The sequence below is a fragment of the Myiozetetes cayanensis genome, unplaced genomic scaffold (genome assembly GCF_022539395.1).
Source record: "Myiozetetes cayanensis isolate MyiCay16 unplaced genomic scaffold, myiCay2020 scf1, whole genome shotgun sequence".
Lineage (NCBI taxonomy): Eukaryota > Metazoa > Chordata > Aves > Passeriformes > Tyrannidae > Myiozetetes > Myiozetetes cayanensis.
The window spans coordinates 106,333,517-106,346,570 of record NW_026086604.1 but is presented as its reverse complement, the minus strand read 5'-3'; the positions used below and the strand labels follow the sequence as shown (position 1 = coordinate 106,346,570).

Below are 13,054 nucleotides of genomic sequence, written 5' to 3'. Positions count from 1 at the left end.
TTCGCAAGATGAAAAGTTTGACTGCTTACCAGTAATGGTGCAGGCATCTCTGTACTCTCTGCAGTCTGGCACATCATCTTCCACCCCTTCACTTACATAGTGCTCTTCGTGGATGCCTGTGTCACAGGCTAGGACTGCATGATTCGACGGCTCCGAAGGAGGCACAGTGCCAGCCAAAGTGCAGTCGTGCAAAGCTGTGGCGTCCAGCTTGGCAGGTTTCACAGGGTTGTACAACGTGCCATCAGGGGGACCAGCACTGGAGACTGGGTCTGGTTGGCACAGGCAGAACTCTTTCTCTTTGCTAGAGTTGGCTTCAAGAAGTCTGCAAAACACAAAAGAAACAAATGTTCAGTTCAAGCCATTCCAAACAGCATAAATTAGAACAGATCGTTTTCTTTTTCCTTTAACATTAGTTTAACCTAACAAGTGCAGCAAATACTAAACCCCCAACACTCTTCACAGAGCAGCTGCCTATCTCTGCACCTTGCACAGTCATGTAAAGTAGGGAAGTGCTATTTATTTACCTGTATTATTTACCAACTGCTAATTAAATATCCATATTTTTGCCTATCCCAACTTGCAGTAAGCACAGTCCGTTCACCTTGGCTCATTCACCAACCTTCTCTCACGTCAGCCAAGCGAAAGCTCTATGTAACCCAGCATGCTGTATGAGCCAGGTCATGCAGACAGACTGCACATCACTGATTGATTTACAGGTACTTTATTAGCATCATAATTTGAAATTGACTGATACTAAACGATTAAAAAAATTATTAGAGGCTTATACTATAACCCTACTAGACTTTCCTCTCCACTGTGCCACCCTGCACAGCCTGGTCCCTCACTGCCAGGGCACCGGCAGTTGGCACCTTTGCTCCCTTTACAGAGTACGCAGAACTCAAGGTGCACTGAGTTAAGGGGAGTGACCACTAATTGCTGCTTCCCAGTGCTTCAGCCTCAAATAGGGAACATTGCCCCTCAAAGCTGGACACTGATGCTCCCAGCAAGGTTAAATTAGCCAGGGAAGGAGCGAAGAAAAGCACTTTTCCCTCCCCAAAAACTTCACCAAACCTTTTGTGTAAGTGGCTAAAGGCACTGCAATAACTGGTGGTATGGTACTGCCTTTGGTTATCAGCACTGTAAGGAAAGATGCAAATGCTTATTTCTGCTAGCAAAGGAAAATGTAATCACACAATTACGGAAAAACAGACCTGGGAAAAACAGACTTGAAAGACCTTATATATGTAGTAGCTACAAGGCATAAAGCAGCAGCTGAAGAACAGGCCACACAAGAACACCCAGACTACATAGGAAGAGCAGAAAGACAGCTAGTAAGAAGACACAATTGCACTTCTTTGCAAGCAGAAAGTGCATATGCAAGTGCAGCAACAGAACATGTTATGTTCAGTGCTTCATTGGGAACCAGATATACCACAGTTTTCTCAAGAATCCTATGAAAAAGGCTCTCTTTCACCTCTAGGGGCAAGACCAGATAACTTTGTTTTGCTGTTACAGTTACACTCAGGATTTTGGCACCTTATTTTCAGACATTTCTAGCCAATAACATTATTGCTTCACCAAGGCATGGCAGTATTTCTAGAAACTCACTGCAAGACTCAAGCATCAGTCTCTAAACCGTCAAGACACAGATCAGGTATTCTAGACCTTCTGGAACTAAGTTCAAAGAAATCTTGCAACAAAGTTGTAACACTGCACCAGCATCATCTTTTCTCAATTTTTTTTTCCCTTTCAGCACAGGCATAAGAACAAAAATGCAAAATTCTCTCCCCCTTTCAGAAGGCCTCAGTGTTGATATGTTCACACCAAAATCAGAACACCGTACCTGGAAAACAGATGGGCAATACTAACCCATGGAAAAAACCACTCTCATACACAAAGTGCCATTTCATTAAGTTTTCCTCAATTACAGACATTTGTGTTTCTGCATGGGTTCACTCAAGCTGGAAACAGTTCTCACACCCAGAGACTCACACCCAGAGACTGTATTTTGTAATGATCATAACAGGAATATTATGATAGCTATAGGAATAGCTATAGGGACATACTAAAGCAAATGACAAATTTATGATACTATCCTCTGATACAAATGCTACTCTACTGTAGCAGCTGCAGAAAGTTCCACTTGAACAGAAAGTGTTACAGTTCCCCTGCAGAGCATCCATTATTCCTGTGCTATCACAGTACATACTGAAAAGAACAATGGGGTTGCTTGTACTGATTACTTTTAAACTGGTCCTCTTTCAAGTGGCTCCTTTAAAATTACAAGAGGGAGATTACTGATATTAGAAATTATTTGCTCAAATGAAGTTGGAATCAAAATGGAAATCTTCATTTTCCTCTCCACAATGAAGATAGAAACAACCTAAGCTATAAACAAGAAAAAGTACTGGAAATGCAGAGACTAACAGATTAGAAGGGCTCTGTTTTGTCCTAGCTGTCCTGCTACCACGTCTGTGAATTACATTTGTTTTGGGAAACTGTTAGATAAGTCTGTTGTTATGAACAAGGGCACGTCTGGGATTAAGTAACTAAAAGCACTAAAAGCACTCTTCAGCTTTTCTTATCTGCCTCTACCCTCCTCTCCAAACCCTACCTCAGCAACCTCAGGAAAACAGCAGTATAACAGCACTGATAATCAAAGTGTGATTTGTGTGTAAAGTCTTCAAGCGAGATTTGGGAATCTAAGATCTTGTAACTTTTCTGAACAAACGACATTCAACATCTGATATACCTGATCATCTTTACTCATTCATGACTTCTAATCTCCACACACTCCTCACCAAAAATACTTTTGGCCAGAACATAACATTCCACTTTGTTTTAGAAGCTGGTGTTGAACAAGTTTCACCTCTGCCTTCACCCATTTTAACATTCCCTCCACTCAGGTACTATGGAACCAGTTCTCCCCCTCCCGTAAGCTGCACTCCAACAGCTTCTGCCACGTCACTTGTTAAGAAAGAACAAATAGAGATATACATTCAGAAACACAAGTCATCAGTGCTCTTCCTTCACATAACCTGTTTCAGTGTTGGTAACTTACGGAAACTATAAGCAAATAGAGCTTGAAAACACAAAGAAGCAACCAAACTCAAGCCCCCAAAGAATTCCCCCAAGTCAGTCTGCATGGTCTACTACAAAAACACATGGAACGTCTACATGAGAAAGTCAAATTCTAGATTAAGGAAGAGAATTTGCCTTGATCTTAAAACCTCGTATCATGCAGGAAGAAAAGCCAGTACAAATGCATATGTCTGCTTTCTTATTATTTAATACCCTCAATTTCCATACACACTGTGAAGAAATGTTGTTCAGACTCTTACCAAATCCACAGAGGCACTGATTGCATGGCCTCTCTTGCAATGTGTTACCACCTAATCCAGTGGCACACGCTTTTCCTTTAAAGTTGCAACTAATTCTTCCTATTGCAAAAAAGAAACCACAGCTGAGCAGCATTTACCAGATTGACAAAACAGCCATGAGGAGAAACAGACATTGCAGCAACTGCACCCATGGAATACACAACATTATTATTCTTTAGTCAGTCTCACCTGGATATACAATATTCATACACAAGATGGTACAAATTGTTATTGCGCTGTTTCATATTTACTCCTTCTGATATCTAAATGAGGACGTAAGTTGTTATTGCAGTTTTGTACTTACTCTGACATTCAAACAAGTGCACAGTTTGCAAGTCAGATTAAAACTTTTCCTGATGAAAATTCAATGCATTTCATTCTTTCTACTGCACATGCCAAGAGCAGCCTGCATACAGGATTTAAATAACTCCTCTCTCCTACCTAATATGACATAATTCAGCTTTTGCCTCAGTGGCTGTATTGCACTATTTCTACCAGTCTAAATACAATGACAGTTTGGGGACAATAAACAGAACTGGGACTAAAGAAATACTTAATTAGGGATGTTTGAACTTAATTCTTCAGTGTAAAACGGTTTGCTGAAAAAGCACAATTCCCTGAAGTTTATCACCTAAACCTTTTTAGAACAGGTCATTTTACTCTGAACAACCCCTTATTTGGCAGTTGTTTGTTAAAGGCACTCATTTCAACCCTGCACTTCTTAAGAGCAGTCACGTAAGCACAAAAACTTGCTCCTGCAGACCTCCTCTGAAGGATGCTCAGATTTTTTGGTCTAACCCAATAAATGCTCAAAACCGAGTATTTGCCTGATTCCTATATGAAGACTTTAAATTCTATATATGGCCAACAGCATTATAATCTATTAGTACATCTATACAATAGATTGGACTATGACTGCAGTGTAACTAAGACTTGATCAAGAAGTACTTTGGGTACTGACTATAAGTGTACTTGTGGCAGCCCAGATTACAAAACGTAAAAGTTCAAAGCTAACAGACACATTTACATCAGCCAAGATATGAGGGTTTTGAGGTAAAAAAAAGAAAAAAAAAAAAAAAAAAGAATCTCCACATCAGTCAGCCTTTTCTGGGTTCTGGACATGAAAAAAGAGTAGTTAACTTTTTAATTTGCAGGGTGTTTTGTGGGGAAAAGGTTGAGCTTCATACACTACAAATTTCATATACAAGCAAATAAAATAAAGCATTTGCTTTTTCACAGCCATTTGAGATAAAACTTTTTCTGCATTTAGCATTAAACACATTAAACACTCTAAATCTAAATACATAAATGACAAAGTAATCCTTCTTCCTCTACCAAAAGCAGAAGATATAGACTTATTCAGCCATGTGCCTACCCACAACCCAGCAATGCCAACAAATCCATTTATCTGTAACCTTATCACCATCTTGGATTGCAGCAACAGCCATTTACTGCAGTCACAAAACAGCTGGAACTCCTACAACTAATGTGCTATCCAAGGGCCACAAGCTGCACCCTATGATGATTATTAAGCTTTGAAATAATACTTTTATTTAGTAGTCTAAAATGGCAACTTGGAAACTGCAAACATCTGCCAATTTAAAGAAAGACTTCCTTAATGGAGGCGAAAAATACCAGGACTTCTGACTATAATCTTCCAGGTCATCCTTCTGCCATGCATATTCTCATACATAATTTAACTATGCTGTTTGGTTTAGAGCAAAAGCAAAACCATTTACTGTGAGCTAGCTGGTTTTCCAGAACAACTCTGGTGCATATGAATCAATTCCCTTTTGAGTAAGAGAATCTGAAAACTCTGCTCCAAGACAGACTTCAAATGCTACCTGCTGTCTAACAGGGACATGAAACTTCAATAACCCCATGGCTACATCACTGCAAGGTCATCTAGCATGTACCTATTAAATTTTCTCCTTCCAGAAGCTTCAAACTGCACATGTAAGTGGGGACATTAAGCCCAAGGTGACAAGTTAAATATAATCTAAAGTAACCTACACAAATCAGTAATAAAGATTTCAGAAGCTTCAGTGTTTTGATCTACCCACCCATCCCTACCAATCAAAGTATTTGCAAATTTAGACAGGGGTATCAAGGGACTGAGAAAGCTTTCTACATTTTGCATCTGCCTGGAGCTACTGAGCTCTGATCCTGTATTCTCATCTACTAATTTACTAATTCTCATTTACTAAGTACTAACTGACAGTTAAACACTTCAGAGGGTTTTAGGGTGTGCAAATTCTTCCCTTTTATGTACTTGCAAGAGTTCCATCAAAAATGTTCTTCCTGTTTTGTACATCACTTTGTAAATCCATGAAACACTTTTGTTTTACTAAGTCTGGTAAGTTTTACTAAGTTGTTTAAAAACAACCCTCAAGCTTCTCATTTACACACACACACCCCAAAAAAAATATCTTCAGATGCAAAATTCCCCATGTTGACACTGGAGCAAATCAAAGCTAGTTTATATGTCTGTCTAATCTGTGAAACAGATAAACATGCTGGCCTACCATTGCTATTTGGGAACATAATTGACCAAAGCAACCTAATAAGACTTACTTCAAGCATTCAACTTTGTTATTTCTTTACTAATTCACACTTTGCATCTACAAGAGTTTGCCTTTTTTTAAAATTTAAAAACCATTTCTCAGTGGGTGGGTTCAAAGCCAGTCAAAATGCCTTCTTCCATTTAAACACACTTTTGTCAGACCATAAAGAAACGACCATTTGCAGTATGTCTGGCTTTTATACATGGACATATACAAACAATCACTGTTTAACTTTTAGATAAAGGCTGAATTTTATCCTAAATAATTGACTGAGTTGTTTTCATCTTGTACTGTATTACATACACTCTCATAAACCATGGGGGTTTAGCTTCCACTCAGAAGCTGCCTTTCAAACATGCAGAATGCTGACTGCTTAGTTAAACCTCCAACTCCAGGGACATAAAGAGGCAAAGTGTCATAGATGAGTGACAGAATGAGAGAAGCAGTTTATTTATCTTCAAAATCATAAACACAAGTACTGCATTTCCCATGTAAAAATTAAAGGGACAAGCATCTTGGACAACTCCAGACTACATCCTTCTCCAAAATTTTAAAGCCATTCAAGGTCATTTTACAAACATTCTGTCTTAATTTCCTAGTCATATATTACATTTAGACTATATTCCATGCTTTTTGATTGTTTGGTGTTTTTCTTCTCCTTCATAGAGGGGTTAGGAACTCTTTGGCCTAGCCAAATGCAATCTTGCAGAAAAGTATCAACACCCAGTGTTTATGTCGTGCTACGAAGGATCTTCTCAGGTATATGGCTCCCTAAAGAGAGTCTCTCTGCCTATGAAACCATTAAAGAGCATTTTCAAGCTAGATATTTGAAGAGTTTTTAAAACCAATTTTTATAAAGCCTCATAACTCACAAATATTAAGTTGATGAAGGCATAATGGTTGACTGCCAGTGGCATGGTAATGTCATTTGCAATTAAAGAGTCACCACTAGAGAACAGAAGCCAAAATAGCACCAGGAATAACCATAAAACTGCTTAAGCCACAGTATAACCATGTACAGCATAAAATCTTACCCTCCAAAGGTTCCCAAAGCTGCTGCTGTGACCTTGTTTGGCCTTGTTTAACCATTAAGGCATCAATCAAGATACTCATGTTTTCTCAAAAAATAATAAAATCAAAAGACCACAAATAATAAGTCTCTTGAAGGATGAAAAAAAAAAAAAAAAAGAAGGAAAACCACCCCACTGTACTCCACAAACCAAAGTTTCTCACCACGAGGGTTTGGCCTTCAGAAGGAGCCCATCAGTCTCTTCTCCCCTAGGGCCAAGGGACAGTGGAAGTACACTGTGAGACAAGCCCTGGGTTTGACCTTCGCAGCTGTGAGGGCACAAGTGTTCTCTCACCCTGCTTTATGTAACACTGCCCCTCTTTGCTCTGAAGTTCCTTCAGGCAAGTATTGCAGGGTTCTATAAATAGTTCTTCCTCGTGTAAGGCTCACGTTACGCTGGGAGCTTTTTGCAGCTCCCTCTCCTTTTATTAAATATAGACCAAAAAAAAAAGTGCCCTCCTCACTCATCTCTTCTCTCAGTGAACAAACAAAACTGAAAACAGCTAAAAATAATTAGTGCATTCCCTTTCCTGCAACACATCATGCTACTGGCTGGGAGATCTTAGCTAGACAAGCTGCATACTTGTCTTTGCAAAAGGAGAACTGTTCTACCATCAACAGTAGAACAGAGTCTATGTCAACTGTAGGTGCAGGCAAAGAAGGAATTCTCCTGGAAACTAAGCAAAGGTCAGAGGTATGGCAATGCAAAGTACAAACACCTCAAACATGTACTTCCTTTTCATACCCATGCACGTGCACGGTGCTCAGTGAGGTAGATCAATGCCAGATGGGTCCAAAGGGCATGGACCAATACTTCCTGAAGATGAGGAAAAGATATAACAACTTAAAAAAGCAAAACAAAACAAAAAACAAACCACCAAATAATTTGGGTTTAGGTTGTTGTTGCATTTAGTGTGTATGGAGTCCCGGCTCATACACAGCAAATATGCAAGTTAGAATACATGAACATCAGCTTCAGTACTTTAACACCATATCTACAGCATATCTCCTCAGACTAATAAACAAAAAGGGCAGGTACCAAAGACTTGTCAAAGAGTTTAGGTATGGGGAAAACCTATTACACCAAAAGCAAACCAGGTCTTCAAATAATATGGGTGGGAACAGTGACAACAGAAACCTGAAAAGTTCTTGTTACTTCCAGACCACAAGAGCATGAGACTCCCCACTTCTTTACTTCTCCACAAACCTCAAAGACTTTCAAAAGTTTTGGATATAGCTTTTCCACTAGCTGGGAAGAGCTGTGAGATGACCACAATTTCTCTGAACTGCAGCAGAGGAGGTAACATCACTGTCTCCACTCTCAAGTCCTGAGCTCACTTCCCATCCACAGGAAGAACCAGTAAGAGCGCTTGACCAGAAGCAGAGCAGAGACAAGAGTCACAAATGCACTACACACACACACGAACTAGGTACTAGCAAAGGGGAAAACAAAACAAAAAACCCCAAGAACCCACTGAACAATGTCTGGGCCTTAAACAGCATGCAGTACGTAAAGATGTTCAAATAAAAATGTGTTACCATTCCAAGCTAAAACCCTGATTAGCAAGCCAAGCCATACCTTCTTCCTCAGGACCTCAGGACCTTCCTCAGGACAATAAAGAGCAAAAGAAAGCAGTGAAAACAGCTGAAAGACCACGTTAGTATTTTGGTTTCCCACCACCACTACTACTGTTTAATCAAAAATACTATTGACCTAATTGCTAGCAAGTCAGGGCCAAGAGTTTTAGTCAAGTAACTCCAAACAAAGAACAGACTAGCTCAAACCAAATATTTATCATGGTTTAAAAGCTGGGGGGGGGGAGGTATTTTTGATCTTGTTTTGCATTACCATTGTTCTTGATCTATTACAGGAGGAATTTTTAATTTCTCCCCCTCCACAATGACCTTTAAGAGTCTACATAGACTTGGTATAATTTAAATTTTAAAAAAATGCTGCTTCACAAGATTGGAAAAGTGTCTTTATTTCAAATTTTAATAGCTGTACTTCTGAAAATATTTACACAAAATATCATGTAACAGAATTAAGACTGCTATTTTTCTTTACTGTTTCTTATTGCACAGTCAGTGAGAGCAGGAGGGGAATAAAGTTCCTTGTAAATTGCCCTAAAAAAAAACCCCAAACCAAAACAAACACAAAACTCAAAAAAAATCAAAACCCACACACTATACCTCCTGTGTCCTGATCCACTTATTTTCAGGCTGAGTTTATTGCTTTGGACTAAGCTGAATAATTATATAAAAAGTTGATTAAAACCCCCCACCAACAATCAAATCAAAACCCAGTCTACTGACTAAGGACATCACTTTTTTTTTTCCCTCCCCAGAAATTAAGAAAGTACACCGTTACTGCTAGAGAAAATTTTAAAGATGACTATGGGGAAACTTACCTCCAAGGACAGTCAGACAACCAATTCCTGCTCTGAGTAGGATGCTCAGATGATCTGCTTTGGCTCACTAGCATCACTGGCCCTCACTTCCTGGCAGCAAGCCTTCCCACGTGCTCCAGCAACTGGCACAATCCAGTAAGAACCTCCATCATCTTCAAGGTTGTCTAACAACTCTACACGTGCACAGAGTTCCTCAAAACCTACCCCACAATTTCTTAACTGGTTATTAATAAATCTGGGCCTCATATCCACTTTCTTTGATTACCTTTGATTAGGTATACATGGAAGCAACGCTTTCCACCCCACACTGTTACGTTTGAGAGGCCATGAGTGAACTGAACCCAGCTCTGTCACGAGCCCTGTAATCACAGCCCGCTCTAAAGCTTTGGCTGGGGGAATGCAGGTCACAGCCCTTGTCACGTAAGAGAAAGCCAGACCTCCAATACTTGTGGATACCTGATCCTCACGAGTTCACTTTAGGTATACCAGTGTTGAAGAGTGACGTAGCAAAGCAACAAATTCCTTAATAACCAGCAGTCCTGGGCCTTACACCAAAGCCTTGGTCACATGGACTTCCCAGCAACTGGGGCACGTGCTGCTGACTAATGAGGGTGCATCTCAACACACACCATTCCAACTCAGGACTGCTTCCCTTCTGCTCCCCCAGGGGCTCATGGCTACAGTAAAAGAAGGACATTTCACAGTCCTTCTCAAAACACTACAATGTAGTAGTTTAAACACTGGCACAATTACTCTGTCAAGTCGTTTTTCTGCTTCTAAAGTTTGTGTGTAAACATAAAGAATGAAATAGGAAAATAAGATTTGCTGTTTAGAGGTTGCTCTGTATACTCAGTATATTACCATATACATGTGTCTGTGTTCTTGGGAACCCAGAAATGTTTATCTTAACAACAGGCTGTGGAATTTTAGGAAACTGAGCCAACTATCCATGGCTTAGCGCCATTAAAGACAAAGTCATACAAGTAAAGATTTTAGAACAGAGGTTTTTTTAGAATTCCAGGGGCATTAACATGAACATAGCAAGAGCAAAGCTGTGATACAGTATTTACACACACACACAAAAACCCGCGAACCCCAAAAAAACCAAAAGAGACCATCTCCTTACAAGGGAGAACTACACAAGAACACTAGGTAGGGGATAAAAATGCAAATTAAATGCAGTACATGCTCAGTTTTCGCTCCATTTTCAGTCTACACTGTCTTACTTAGATACAGAATGACACTGAAATCCAGTATTGTGTCTTTCCCCAAAGGGCCACAGAAATAAAAATTTGGATTCACTCAATACAGATGGATCAAATTGTTCCAAACCACTTGGAAACTGACTTTGGAAAATACTTGCGATAACCATTAAACATGGTGCTTTCTGAAGTTTTCCTTAGATAAATTTCTGTGTGCGTTTACATATTCTCCAAAACACGCAACAGATAATACTGGACACTGAACCTCATTTAGTCACCAGAGCAGTAAAAAAGCATTTGACCAAACTGCCCCCTGACAGCTCCTGCTCAGTTGTAAATCTCTACTGATGTAGACCAAAAACTACTGTAAGTGGACTAGACAAGTTGACCTGCTTCCCACCAGTCAATTCAGTTCCCCACTTATCAGCATGCCTTATGACTTATTCATATCTTAGCACCCAGCCAGAAAGAATTCTGAATATACCAACAGTCTCAGGCAACCAGCCACCTTTCCGTGAGGAAAACTGTTCTTTGACAAACCTTATTCCTACATGTCAAGTATTTTATTCTTTGTGTACTCTAAAACTTAATTGGTAGACTGAAGTTTCTCTGAAAACACAATTTTTTCACCGTAGTATCAAAAGCAACCCTTGCCTGGGCAGTAAGAGGAACTGAACTAATTCAGTAAAATATTACAGACACTTGCTAAATGTTAAAGTGCACAGAACAACATGTAGGTTTACAATGTTTGAAAACACAGCATTTGAACCACTTCTTTATTCCAATGAAAAATATAAAAATATCACTAATGTTCCCCACCTCCAGCTTAAAAGAAAGCCTCTCTCAAAACAAGTATTTTCTGATGCTTAGAAATGTCTTCCTTCAAAATGTTTTTTTCATGACCTAACTTGGCAAAGCAATGGTCCTAGGAGCCTCAGAGCCACAATTACAATTCATTTTCCTTGACTCATACACACTCTAGCACAAGCAAAGTTATCATTCCCAACACTCAGTTTCCTCAAACTAACGGTAACATTTTAGTCAGCGTTAAGACTGGAACATCTTCTGGACTTTAGGTACCCATGGTTACATTTGAGGAAGATCATAAATTTTGACACCATAGGAAAGTATCACTAAAGCCAAAGTAATAGTCTGCTGCACACTTCTGGCTTGTGCATGAAGAAGCAAGCTTCTCTCAGGGGAGATGTGAAAGATTCAGATTTCAAGATCAACAGGTAAAATGAAAAGTAAGGTCTACAAGTACAGTCCTGAATATAAGCACAGGATTTCCTGAAAGGAACAGATCTCGCTACCCACTCTGTAAGTCCCCTGTATGGATTGCTCTTCTGACATACGAACTGTTTTTGGAGCTAAAGAAGTTAAAAAGGAATGAAGATTTGACAAATGAAACCAGTAACATTAAAAACTGCTTTCAGACACACCCTCAATTTCATTATTTAAGCCTTCATTAATTTTCAGTTGTCCGTCCAATAAGTTCTTGCAGCAGACTTCAAAGACTTATCATCTCTTACTGCAAGAGAGGATATGAAATTCTCCTTGATATTGAAGAAGGTCTGGAGAGCACCTCCTTGCAACTCAGTGAGGCAGACAGGAAAAAATGAACTTGCATAGAAAGGGCTGCACATCACAGCATTAAAAGAGAGAAATTTTAGAAAAAACCCTTTTATATTCTGTGTAGGCTCTGACTTACTTGAGACAAAGTCAACCTACTTAACTCCTTTTATGATTCAGGTAGAGAAGGTTTGGATTTAAATTTACTCATGCTTTAAACATAAGCAAGGTAAAATATTACAGTGTATCTGTCTGAGGGTTTGGGGTCCAATTGAATTTTCAGCAAGAAAGGTTGAAATAACATTAAGAAGTATACACAATAACGGTAAAGATCTCCAGGTCATCACTTACCTCATAAAAATAACAGTTTTAGCTTTTAGTCATCCTTTTTTCAGAAGAACATAGCAGTCCAAACAGTTCATGCAGCAGTTCAAGCAAGAGACAAGACTGTATTCTAAAGTGAAAATTGCAGTATGTCCCCTACAAGGATAAAGGGAATTAAACATTGTAGTTGCTCCTAGTGTAGAGTAGAGATGTGCCTACAATAGACCACCCTTATTTCCCTTGCTGTTCCAGATCCAAACTTGGTTTTCAGAAATACACTGTTTATTCACCTGTACCAACTGCAGGGTTCAGCAAAGACACAACTCTCAGCTTCTACTAAGAATCATCTTCTATTCTTCTCTGTAAAATATTCTGCCATCATTCTGAAACTGTCTCTACAATATTCCATCTCTCTTTTGTGTACTTTTATGTCTCTGTAAGATGCCATGGTTCAGTTTTCATACACCTATCCCTCACCATGGAAACAGAAAAGGAAGAAAAATACAAATGAAGCACGTGCATTCTATTTTTTTAA

At 39.3% G+C, this 13,054-nt stretch overlaps 1 protein-coding gene across 2 annotated transcripts in view; it reads right to left on the bottom strand.

Moving 5' to 3' along the window:
• Positions 1 to 13,054, bottom strand: part of TRAK1 (trafficking kinesin protein 1) — a 130,262-nt gene that overhangs the window by 83,788 nt on the left and 33,420 nt on the right. The window contains exon 2 of one of the 2 annotated variants that reach the window (XM_050307574.1): positions 30 to 322. The gene's annotated coding sequence lies outside the window, so the exon portion shown is untranslated. Of the gene's footprint in view, positions 1 to 29; positions 323 to 13,054 lie in introns of those variants that run through there. The other variant, XM_050307564.1, reaches the window with a different exon arrangement.